General features: G+C 47.5%; 1 long non-coding RNA gene across 1 annotated transcript; it reads right to left on the reverse strand.

Moving 5' to 3' along the window:
- Window positions 1–1,559: 1,559 nt before the first annotated feature.
- LOC135898053 (uncharacterized) lies at window positions 1,560–5,005 on the reverse strand. Its single transcript, XR_010563247.2, has 4 exons — window positions 4,540–5,005; window positions 3,350–3,384; window positions 2,326–2,400; window positions 1,560–2,261 (listed from the first exon to the last, which is right to left on the reverse strand). It is a non-coding gene; the product is annotated as an uncharacterized lncRNA (long non-coding RNA).
- Between the last annotated feature and the right edge of the window lie 7,907 nt (window positions 5,006–12,912).

A 12,912-nucleotide genomic window follows, 5' to 3' on the forward strand; every position in this document is an offset into this window, starting at 1 on the left:
AGCTCTGGGACGTCCGGCAAGCCGAAGATGCCGCCCGAGTCCAAGGACTTCGAGCCGCCACCTGAGGCCACCACAACAAAAACTGCCGGATCATTCTTTAATAAGGTTTCTTCTTCTTCATCTAAATACGTGACATTGTATTGTATAAGAATGTTCTTTTTTTATTCGTTGCAAGTCTGGCTGCTGTCTTCCACAGCCTTTCAGTTTTCTCTTTTATGCATGTCTTTCCGCCCGAAATGTAGCTCATACCGTTGAATAGCAGCTCCTGCCGCTGACATTTTATTCGCGCTTCTGAAGCAACACCTCGCGGTTGATGCGGCGCGTCTACAGGAAGAGCGCGTGCCAGCAGGAAGAGAGAGCTTTCGCCGCGAGCGTCGATCGATACCAGCGCTATGGCTCATAGAGTTACTATACTGACTCTAGAGGACAAGCTACCCATAGGGCCCATGCATTAAAATCGGGAACCTCAAGAGCGCCGCCATGTTGCTACGCGCCGAGGTTGCCAGCTCCTGAGACGCTTGCTAGACTTGGTGACAGTAGTCAGTTTTAATCCGGCAACAGTAGCAGCGTAGCAGCATGGCGTCTCGCTTGAAGTGTTGTGATGTGTGCGTGCAGCCGTGTGTTTGGGCTTCATAAGTCGGTTCTTTATTCTATGTTGCGGGATGGTGTGGGTGTGGTCCATGTTGGCCGTAGAGCTGGTAGTTATGCAACCGAGGGATGATCCTGTTCAAGCTTCTGGCGGTATGCGGTTTTCAGCGGTCACGCCTGTTGCAGGAGTGTCACTCGACGACGTTACGAGCTCGAAGCTGTGGTCAGATTCCTCGTTGGCGTTCCGTAATTATCTTCGCACGGGCGCGGTATGTTGCAAAAGCCGCTTTCGCGATCTATCGTCGTGACGATAGATCGGGTTTTTTATTATTATAAGTAATGATCCAGCTGTAGGGCACATGTAACCGACAAACGGAAGTCTCAGGAGAGCACCTGAGATGGTAGTAGAGCAGGCGGCGCAGGAACTCCAGGGCACCCGAGGGACAGTGGGGGGATCAAAGCTCGAAGCAGAACGGTACGTAGGTTGGGGCCGCCGAGGCAGGTGTGTGCCAGGGAGTGTTCGCACGGACAGCTCCCCTGGCACGCGCAGCCGTGCCTCGCAAGGTCGAGATACTTTAAAGGCACCTGCGCCCATGGTCTTTCTTTTGCCTCGGCGCAGTGAGCACGATTAACGAGAATAATGTGGAGGGCATCCGGTGCAGTCGCGAATGCATCATGACAAATGTAGCTCGCGTCGCCTGGCGTCTGTAGTAATATCAGAGTTGGTTGTATGAACTTTATGCATAATACGTTTTGTTACGGTACCTCAACGGAATGGGTCTAGAGGACGGTGTTGGTACATTTTTTCGTACCGCCCTAATCCTATACCCCCACTACAAACACACACATACCCCCTTTTTTTTATGTATACATACAATTCCTTGCCATGACGGATCATAGGCTCCTTTATTTTTGAAAAATAGAGGAGGCTATGGACCGATTGACCAGTTCAAGTTATCAACTTGTCAGTAACTGTCGTAGGAATCACTGTAATAAACATAATTCCACGATCGGATTGTTTACTTTCATTTTTTGTTGTAACACTGAGGACTACATAGAACTTTATTTTGTATATGTGAGAGAAGTATGTGGATATCACGAGCTTAAGCCAATGTGCGATACACAGACAAAGCAGCTGCTACAACATGAACTGCATTGAGGGCCACACAACACATACGTAATTAAAGGTGCAAAATATAGGGGGAAGCTTCAAAATACGCTCTGTAGCACTGCAAAGTATAACATATATTGTATGTGTACAATAAATGTTCAAAAATACAATGCATCAATGTACCATTTGCCTTCAAGTTTGTTATGAAGTTCAAGTTCACTGAAGTTTATTATGAGCATATGTACAACAGGGATCAACTAACACACCCGCAGTCGAGGTGGCTGTTCGAGGTGTGCTGGCTGCCTCAGTGTAAGAAAAAGAAATTGGGTAAATGTCGACACCAGTGCCACTGCTTCTTGCCTCTGACCTGCACGTGCCTCTGCGGCATCTTTGTGCACAAGTGTGCTGGCGTGGTGAGGCGTAGGAGTCATCCGAGAGAAAGAGTATTGTTTACATGGAGGAGTGGCTGTTCACATTGCCTGTCACTTTCCCTCAAATGTTTCCTTGGCGACTAGGGTGACACACCCGCAGTCAAGGTGGCTGTTCGAGGTGTGCTGGCTGCCTAAACGAAATAAAAAGAAATTAGATGAATGTCGATACCAGTGCTATTGCTTATTGCCTCTTACCTGCATTTGCCTCCACGGCCTCTTGGTTTGCGGAGTCTGTATGAGGGAGCTGCTGTGGCTAGGCGTAGGCATTGTCTAAGCAAAAAGAAAAGGCCATTTAAATGGGGAGTTATGGAAATAAATGCAGTTATGTCTGCTTCTTGCACTCTTCTTGCCTAAAAGTTTTCAAACATAGTGTCCAGAACACACCAGCACTTTGACTGCTTCTGCTTTTTACCTGCAGGTGTTGTTGCGAGATCCTTAGTATGGTTACGTGCAGCATTGTAACACTTGGTGGAGGCATTTGAAGTGGTAGCCACAAATATAAAGAATCATCCTTGTCTGCACGAATGCTTTCAATTTCTAAATGCAGTGGTAACTATCACTATTGGTGCAAGGCCCCCCCACATCTATGCGGCAAGTGCCATAGCTCGAAACTGAATTGTTCCTTTATGTTTCACAAGGCATCTGATATGTCCACATTAGATGTGATGTGTTTGTTTTTATTTATCCCAGTGTGGAGAGAGCATCATTAAATGGCTGAAGTACTATAGCGCCAAACAGACGACACAAGAAGAGACACGGACGAGCGCTTATGTCCGTGTCTCTTCTTCTTGTGTCGTCTGTTTGGCGCTATAGTACTTCAGTAATATGCACCAACTAGCCCAACAAAAAGTTCTGCTGAAATATCATTAAATGTTTTGTTTATTTTTGCGTGTCTTGTTTTTTGGTTTATTTCTGAATTTATCATGATGCTAAAGTGACTTATGTAATGGCAATCAGCTTTTGTTTTGCAGAAAAACAATGCATTTCCTGACCCATTGTTTGACATCCCCTCACTCGCATAATTTTGCAGAGTATTCTACCTATATTGACTTGCTTGACTTCCACTAAAGGGTCTTGCATTTTTAAATACGACTCTTTCCTTAAAATCATTCGACACTTCTCATAATTTCTGTACCTTGGGCTTCTGATACTCTGCATTCACTATTTTTGCTCGTTTCTGACTAGAAATGTCTTCTTTAATTTAGAGCTTAAATTTTACCTTTGGAACACACGGAAGGGCTTGCCATTGCATATCTGCATAAAAGGGAAACATGTTTCATTAAACATTTGCAAAATCCCATTGAAGATTGATGAATGCAGCTTGCAGTGTGATATGACTGAATGAGCCATAAAAGTAACTCATCTCACTTGGTAAATGAAAGCACATATTAGTGTGATGCACAAGATACGTTACACTAACGTGGTGGGTTCTCTTGCTTATAAAGCAAAATAATCGGTGCGCGAGAAAAAAATTATTTTTGCATAACCCTTGTACACACTGACTTAAGGAAAATGAGCTGGAGCTGTCCACATGATGTACTTATTTTACCTGCGAGTATGGTCAACAAAAATGTGTCCCAGCTGCTTAGTGGTATTCCGGATGATGTCAGTATTGCATATGTGCCTGTTGTCGAAAATAATTGAATTTTGAAAGTGCTCGCAGGGATCTGATGTGCATATCTGCAGTTTATGGGTACATGTAAAAGACTCAGCATCAAGTGCAAGTGAACGGTCCTACAGGCCCGGAGTCGATCATACAAATAGATTCGCTGCACAAATTTGTGACCAGAAAAGATATGCCACATGAAATGGCATGCAAGGAAGTGTTGAAAATATTGCACAGTTAATAAAACGCCTAAGCTATTAATATGTGGCTTGATGCACTCGTTATGCAAAACGGAGGTGAGGCGTGCAGACAGGAAACAAGAGTAGAGTATTTACAAGCAAACAACACGCGCGCCGCCCACTTCTCTACTCTTGTGTCCTGTCTGCACGCCTCACCTCTGTTTTGCATAATGAATCCTTACGAACTAGCTCAACTTTCTGTCGTTCTAAGTCTCGATGCACTCTATTTCGTCCGCATTAGGCACTCGCCTCTTGATTACTTCGTGACACAGAAATACTCGGTCATCAGGCTGTTTTTCTGCTGTGGCCTTTGTAGAAGCATGATTGTTCAAAGTGCAACAATTAAACAGATTCTTTGAGTTGCTTGTGGCTTCGCCAGTACAATTCCGGTGCGCTGGTCCGCCTGTCCAGCAATTTCCTACTGAAGGGAAACCTGCAAATAAAAACACCGCTCCGCATGCAGAAAAATGCTCTACTGTGACGCTTCTCGAACGATTGTGATGTACCACAAGAGCTGCCTACTCGCGTGATATTCTCAACAAGGAGATAAATTCGTTTACTTACATGTGAAGGTATATGCGAGACCACTTCGGGGCTTCGGTGGCACATAAGGCACGAGTGTGTCATAGCGTCCGATGTCGACGCGCGATCGCATGTCAAACGAAACTACTACGCATCCAAAAAACAGATTCGAAACCGAAATTCGCGCCATCCTTTATTGCATGAATGCGTACATCGTGATTTACATAAGTCACGGACTTAGCGATCGCTTTCTGTAAACTTAATATTAACGTACCACCTTCATAAAGCCATCAGGTATGCGTTTTTAGGTGACAAAGCATAAGGTGACCTGTACTTGTTCTCAGCTCTTTCAATAGTAATTGCGCTGGCCACATTGACCAGTAGCAACATGGCGGCGCCCTAGAGGTTCCCACTTTTCCGGCCCAGCTTTTCCTCTAGAGTTGTTCTACTAACTCTATGCTATGGCTAGAGCTGCATACAATGGACTCGCAGCTCGGCAGGCCTTTCGAAGTTCACGGCAGCGCTACTAGCGCATCGCCGTCGGCGCAGCAGGTGCGATACGCGCTCTCTCCTTCTACGCCCTTGCCCTCCTCTAGCCACGCGCCGTGGCTGTTACCACGAGCGAGCGCACGCCCGCCACGACACGAGAAGTAGGCGGAGCCTCGCTGCTATCACATGGGCATTGACGTCACATGTCTTGGCTCCCGATTTGGAGGTTAGCGTTCACGGAGCGACCGTCGCTTTTCGCGCACTGCGGGCGCTTGCGGGCGAATCAATTCGAGGGCTAACCATCGTTACTGGGAATAGTATTATAAAGGTACTAAACGACAAGCGTAACCTGTGTGCGTACGTCTCGCCGTCTAAAAGCAGGAAAAAATTTCCTACAGCAAAGAACCAGTATGCGGCTCTTTACCGCACGCCGGTTGTGAGCGTCGCGCGGCGCCGCTCCCTGGGTTGCTCTCCGGAGTACACGTGCCGATGCCGAGAGCGTTCGGCACGTGGAGAGCCCTCGTCGCTGAGTGAGGGGCGTAGAGGACGAGTGCGGCACGTGCCGAGGCAACCCGGAGGAGACAGAGCTGCGATCGCGCTGAGCGCTGTGCTTGGCCACGGCCTATCGTCCCCAGAAGTCCTCGTCTGGGGGTTTACTCACGAAAAAGGTGAGCTAGCTCGGCATCGAGCACGTTTTCTGTTAGGCCCAGGCACCAGTTTTGGCTGAGGCGTGTACTTTAAAAAATCGACTAAATAAAGCTGGTTCATCTGTACCCCAAACTGAAGAATGCTAGCCTGCCTCGGGTAGGTGTCCTGTCGTCATCAGTGCATCTAAGACAATTATTTCACGGACGTGACTGACCAATTTTCTTGGTTTCGTAACAGCGTCATAGCTAGTGTTCCTGCGGTTTCTTGCGGCTTTTCAAGTTAGGAACTGAAACCCGCGTGCCTTACTAGCTTACCACCTACCCACGACACGTATCCCATGGGGGAACACGTTTACATACCTCGCATACCACGAGCACACTGCTTCCTTAAATGCTCAATTTTCCATCGAAAGTGGGCTGGTTAGTGTATATGGCTAAATTACTTATATTTGAAAGAATTCACTTTAGGAAATGAAGATAAAGTTGAGAAAAGCCAGGGTGAGGCTGTTTAGCCCGGCCGACCATGTCCCGGTCAGCACTTGAGTGTTCGTACGTATTCAAATTTACGCTCGTCGGCGAATATATTTATGGGCGCATTTAGCGGCGTTGTGTGGCATGTTTTACTAAAGCTCGCAGGCTTAAGCAATGTGGTCGGTATGGCGTACCTCCATAGAAGCACCGATCACCTCTCACATTCTGGGAGAGCATTGCGACGTATCATTCTGCGTGGTTAGTCGTTGAAAGCAACAGACAATCCTGTTTTTCTTGGTATTGCGAAATTCCCTTTTCCAGAAATTCTGCCGAAGAAGCGACGCTCGACCTTTCGAGCAAACCGTCTCGCTGGTGGGCTCAACCCGTTTGCCCGGGTCCTGCTTCGACTGGCCGTCACACGTGCAGCGTTTACAGCCACACAACTCAAGGGACCACACGAATTTGGGCCAGACGTAGATAGCCGTCAAGGAACGCGTTCGAATCGAGCGCGTCAACAAAGCGTTCGGATTGGCCGCTTGGCGTTGGCGACCGCAGTGCCGCCCGCGTTGGCGGCAGCACTCCGCTCCATCTGCGCTTCTGTGGATTCGACTACGAAATCGCAGGCATTGCTCGGCAGTCGCACTGGAGCTTATGGGATTGGGTTCCAACACAAGACACAGTACAATAGAACGTATTTTCGCAACACGCTGTCTTGACAGCACGAACCTTTAATTGTGTGCTGCTCGAAGCTGGCGAGCGTTTCTGAAAGTATGTGCAACATTGTGTTTAATATCAAACGGCTGAAAGTGGACTGACTTTTGTTTACAAAACCGGCTATATTACGGCTCCCGACCTGAACATATTCTTATTGCTGGACATTGATGTGCTAGCAGCCATTCTCCTTTGCTGCTGTATCCGCAAAAATAGAGGAACAAACAAACAAAACAACAAGAATGCACCTGTTCCGGGTAATTCACAAACTATGTTTCGATACCACGATCAGAGGGACAGTAGATACCGTGCGTCCGCGAGAAAAAAAAAGAAATAAAAGCTCGGGGCTCCTTTCGAGAAATGCTCCACGCTCAAGAGCTGTACAAGAGTTACACTGCTGGACGTGTCAACCAGTGAAGTCTCTCACTTCGCTGCATCTTGCAGGTCTCTCAATTTGGCCATTAACGGTGCGAAAAGTAAATAGGTCTGACAATGAACAAACACCATTAGTAGATATTCTCGTTGTTCAACGCGTGTTGCCCTCAGTTCGTTTCTGGGCATTCGTGGATGTAAAAAGGAATATGCCATAAAGTGACCGGGTCTGAGTATCCAAAAAGCGAGCGCCATTCGAAACTTCGCAGCTTTCCATCACGGAAAAGGAATATGGAAGATCTGACAGCTGCATCGCCCATCCCCGTCTCCATAATACTAATGATGATGATGATAATAATAATAAAGGTGCGTGGAAATTACTGGTGACACCAGGATGAAACTAACCAATGGTCAGGTGCGAAGACATACCGCCAACCTGCTAGACAATTTGTCTTGCAGCAGACTTTTCTCGCTACACTGCGCAGCGGCGGGGTCAGTGACCCGCTTCCAATCACTTCTGTCACCCCGGAAGTAAGGTATCAGTCAGCGCGCCAGTATTTATGGCCGTGGTCTGCGAGCAGCAAAGTAGAGCCTCATTTAGACCGTTTTGGCTCGTGCTCTATAGAACACTATAGCGGTGCAGCAGTCGTAAGGCGTTTCCGCCAAGTAGCTCTTCGATACGTTTTCAGGGCGGCTGCGCTCATGCAGAGAAACGAAATGTATTGTAGCGGGGATAACGTCTCGCTGGGAAATCGGCTGCGCCGGCTGCTGGAGCTGGTGTAGTCTTCCGGGAAACCACAACAGGAATCGGCCGAGGAACAAAAAAGACTGCTCTTGGAAAATGCGCGCCACTCGCAACTGGGGAGGAACGCCCGGCAGAGCCGCCGCATCTGCGGGCGACTGGCGTGAGCACTCCCTCGGAGCGCACGCGCGCGGGGAGGAGCTCCGCGGCCGTCATTGGCGCCGATGGAAGCGGGACACCCGGCCGTTGCGCAACCGAGGTCGCGCACGTGGAGAGGGAGGCGAGTCCATCTGGGCATTCTCGCGAAACGCGGAAATTTACGGCTAGCTCGGCGCGTGCGGACGTCGATGCCGTTTGGTGCGCGGGCTCCAGCTGCGCGCGCTCAGCCTCCTGTCGCGCACCGAAGTTCGCTCGCATTCATACAGCGGCGATACAGCTAATGGAGGGGGAAAACTGACGCATACACGTCGAGTGCATACACATGCCGGTACGCGTACACGTTCTCGGTACGTCGGCGGCATCTACAAAGTTAAAGGTTGCGTGCGTCGACACTCTGGCTCCGCTATCCACAGAACCCGCGCAGGCTGCTGCTGATTCCTAGTTCGGTGGATCGAAGACAGCTTGTTGAAACTGCTATTGCAGCAGCGCTTGATGTGACCCAAGGATGAGGGGAAAAAATAAATAAATAAACAGTCACCGCGGTAGCTAATCGTTCTCCAGTACGCGAGTATCCCGAACAGCCTCAACGCATTTCGACACTCGACATCAATGGTTGGAGATGTTTCGACGAGCACAGCTCCTCCCGAAGCGGAGCAGCATATCCCATAGTCCCCTCACCCGGGCTTTACGGTCCGCCCCCGCGCGTTAAGTAATCGCGTCGCCTTCCGCGTTCTTTTCAACTGGAGCAGCACGTTGCGCCGTGCGTGTGTGGCTTTACCCACCTTCTGCTTGTGCATGCTTTTTGGAACCATCGGCATAATTTTATCTTGTATAGGTTTTATGCATTTTAGACCGACTGTTTTTAGGCCCCTTTACAGCCACCGTAATATCTGCCCTTCGTTATTCATACCTCCATTGCGAACGCATTACCACCGGCCTGGCGCTCTTTGGCCATATTTGGCCCTTGCGCCACAAAACACCACATTCATCATGCTTTTTGGACATTAGGTCAAATCGTGAATGTTACCGTTATCGAAGTGACGCAGTAACGAGCGCGGTGGGGGTCACCACCTGTTGCGCGTATACAAAAGCCGCTGCATCGAGGGCTGAAATCGAATAACCATTGGCGGCGAAGGTCCACGTGTAGACAAAAGCGCGGCTGATAATTCTATGATTTCTCGATGCCTTCGAAACTTTCCCACTCAGCAGCATATGGTGCAAATCAATGATGCAGATGTTGCAGATATGCTTATAAAGCTAATGTAAAGGGAAGACAGAAACAACGCTTCCTGGCAATACTAAGAGACGTAGCAATCATGCGTGAACGAGGAATGAAAGAGAGATAGAAAAACGTTCGCAAAAAAAAAAAAGAAACAATGAGGCCCTAGCGTTGGGAGAGAAAGAAACGGGGATCTTTTCCAGATTATCACATGGTGTCGCGCCCACGATGTCATTTTTGCTGCAGTTCCTAAAATGGACAATTCAATGTGCAGTGAAAAACAGCCCTGAATTATATACACCGCAATGGAAGAATGCCAACATTGTACTAATCCACGAAAAGGGAGGCGTTAAAAAATTGAAAAAGCTATAGGCCCATTACCTTGCTTTCAGTAGTGCATAAAATATTCACCAAGATAATTTTCAATAGAATAAGGGCAACACTTGACGTAGTAAATCGAGAGAACAGGCATGCTTCATAAAGGGATACTTTACAATGGATCACATCATCACAACCATGTCATCAATCAGGTAATCGAAAAATCTTCAGAGTACAGTCAACTATATGGCTTTCATAGATTATGAAAAGGCATTTGATCCAGTAGAGATACCAGCAGTCATGGAGGCATTGCATAATCAAGGAGTACAGGAGGCATACGTGAATATCTAATATCTACAAAAATTCCACAGCTACCTTGGTTGTCCACAAGAAAATTAGAAAGATACTTATAAAGAAAGGGGTCAGGCAAGGAGACACAATCTCGCCAATGTTATTCACTGCATGCTTGGAAGAAGTATTCAAGCTATTAAGCTGGGAAGTCTTAGCAGGGAGGATCAACGGCGAATATCTCAGCACCCTTCGGTTTCCAGATCACGTTGTCCTGTTCAGCAACACTGGGGACGAATTACAGCAAATGATTGAGGACTTTAACAGAGAAGGTGTAAGAGTGGGGTTGAAGATTAATGTGCAGAAGGACAAAGATAACAATCAGTAGCCTAGCAAGGAAACAAGAATTCAGGATCACCAGTCAGCATCTAGAGTCGCTGATGGAGTGCGTCTATCTCGGTCAATTACTCACAGGGGACCCTCATCATGAGAAGAAAATTTGCGGAAGAGTAAAAAAGATGGGTTGGAGTGCATACGGCAGACATTCACCGATCCTGACCGGGAGCTTACCACTATAATTGGAAAGAAAGGTGTACAATCAGTGCATCTTAACGGTGCTGACATATGCGGCCGGAACTTGGAGGTTGACAAACCAGCTCGTGAACAAGTTAAAGACCGCGCATAGAGCGATCGAACGAAAAATGTTAGGCGTAACGTTAAGAGACAGCAAGAGAGCAGTGTGGATCAGAGAGCAAATGGGGATAGCCGATATTCTAATTGACAGTAAGAAAAAAAAATGGAGCTGGGCAGGCCATGTAATGTCTAGGATGGATAACCGGTGGGCCATTAGAGTTAGGGAATGGGTGCCAAGAGAAGGGAAGCGCAGTCGAAGACGACAGAAAACTAGGTGGGGTGATGAAATAGGGAAATTCACAGGCGCAAGTCGGAACCAGTCGGCGTAGGACAGGGGTAATTGGAGATTGCAGTGCGAGAGGCCTTCGTGCTGCAGTGGACATAAAGATAGGCTGATGATGATGATGACTCTCCCTGAAGACTTGTGCGATGCAGACGCTTCAATCGCTCCGCCTGTATAGAGATCGCCGTTGACTGCGCGAATTCGTATCGCCTATTTTTAACCTGCTCGTTTTTTTTACTATAGGAGGATATAACACAGCGTAGCGTAATTTTGTTCTCTCGCTCTCCCTCTCTCTTGTGCAACTCCACACATCGCTGTGGCTGCCGGCAGCTGCGGCGATGTATCGCTAGAGGCAGTGCGATTTTCAAATCTTCGCCAGCGGCTTCGAATGCTTGCGTAAAGTTGGTGTGTTGCTCAAGAGTCCGCAGCGAGGCAGCATAAGGGCGCGTTTCGCTTCTTTTTTTACCCTCGCCTCGTTTTGTTGTCGCTTTCATTTTGTTTTTCCAACTGTGAATAAAGAAAGGAAAAGCAAAAGACCGCTCTGTCACCGCGCGGAAAAGCCTGCAAGTAAGCCTTCGATGGCAGCAAATACGAACAAGCAGGTTGGCCGCAGTGTGCGATCGTATCGCACGTCGGTCAAATATACAGTTTATTTTTCTTTCTTTCTTGTTTTAATGTTATTACCGAAAAGTTTAGCGCCATGTGAACGACACTTTCATACCGTCACCATCATGGAATGGGTGGAGATTAAATTAGCCGTCCAAAGGCAGACCTGCAAAAAGAAATAAGGAAGCCCTCTTTGCAAACCTAATATATCCGTACAGACGACTGCGCGCGGTGTCGCAAACCAAGTCGCTTTATAGGAGGCCAATACTGCTAGTTCTTTTTCAGAAATGCTGATAGTTCTTTGTGAAAAGTAAACAGTCACGTTTCATTTTGTCCTCTGCGGGGTAGTGCTGAATGACTGTTCGATTAGAACAGCATCGCTTGCGTACACTGTACGCATCGCATAAAGAGTGTCACACGTGTGCTCCAAAAGCAGACAACGACACCAGATTGTATTTTATTAAGTGGATATATGTCGACGTCGAATGTGAATCATTTATTTCCATTGTCAGCAGTAGTGTCGACCAGGGTTTGCATCCCATATGCTACAAGTGTTGTTTGTCATATCGCCAGGCAAGGTCCGTCAGCCTCCAAACGCAGCTGTTGTCTTGGCACCTTGCGCTGGGATCCTGGGCGTGTGAACCTGCGCACATGTAGAAGATACGGGGCTTTAAAGACGGACCTAGATTACTATATCTTTAAGGGACGAACTAAAAGTGATGGGTAACAGTCAAGCATGGCAGGAATGAATGTGACAGTGTCGCAGCGAAGTCAATGTTCAAGGCCTGTGTTAGCGTCATGCTGTAGGCGGCGCGCGCGTTCGAAGGCCCATTGCAGCCTCCAGGAAGAGTTAAATCCGTGGCTGCATCCCATATAGAAAATAGAAGTCTTATCTGAATTAGTTGACGCGAAGTTCATTTAAGCATCAGCTGGAAGAAAGAAAGGGGGGGGGGGGTGCTGAGTGGACATGTGAGCAATGATACTACACTGGGGTGACCATACCGCGAAATGATGTCTGTATACAAGTAAGAAAATAAAAATCAAATTCCTAGTACTCGACACTAAGTACACTCATTCTGTTCGGCGCAATGTTTGGAGTCTGTGCCACATTTTATTCGGGGTTCGAAAAATAACAAAATATATAACGAAAAATAACAAATACAGGAAATGAAAAAGAAAAAATACGTTCACTAAACAATGAATAATACTGGCGTAGAGTTAAAAAGGCAAGCGTAGCGGTGACTAAGGCAGCTTACTATAAGTGGGGTCAAGAGCTCGTATAGTTTTCTCCGAGCCGCCTGTAAGGATTCGTCGAACGCTATGCGTGGTATTTAACTGGGTTTTCTGTATATACCTCTGCTGACAACTGTAAGCTGGCGCTATACCACCTTCTTGCTTTTGTCTGTCCTTTCGATTGGTAAGATTTTAAGGTGAAAGCCTTAAGTGGGATTGGTTGCAATGGCTCACACCCGAAAAA

This window comes from Dermacentor albipictus, chromosome 1 (assembly GCF_038994185.2).
Source record: "Dermacentor albipictus isolate Rhodes 1998 colony chromosome 1, USDA_Dalb.pri_finalv2, whole genome shotgun sequence".
NCBI classification, from domain to species: domain Eukaryota; kingdom Metazoa; phylum Arthropoda; class Arachnida; order Ixodida; family Ixodidae; genus Dermacentor; species Dermacentor albipictus.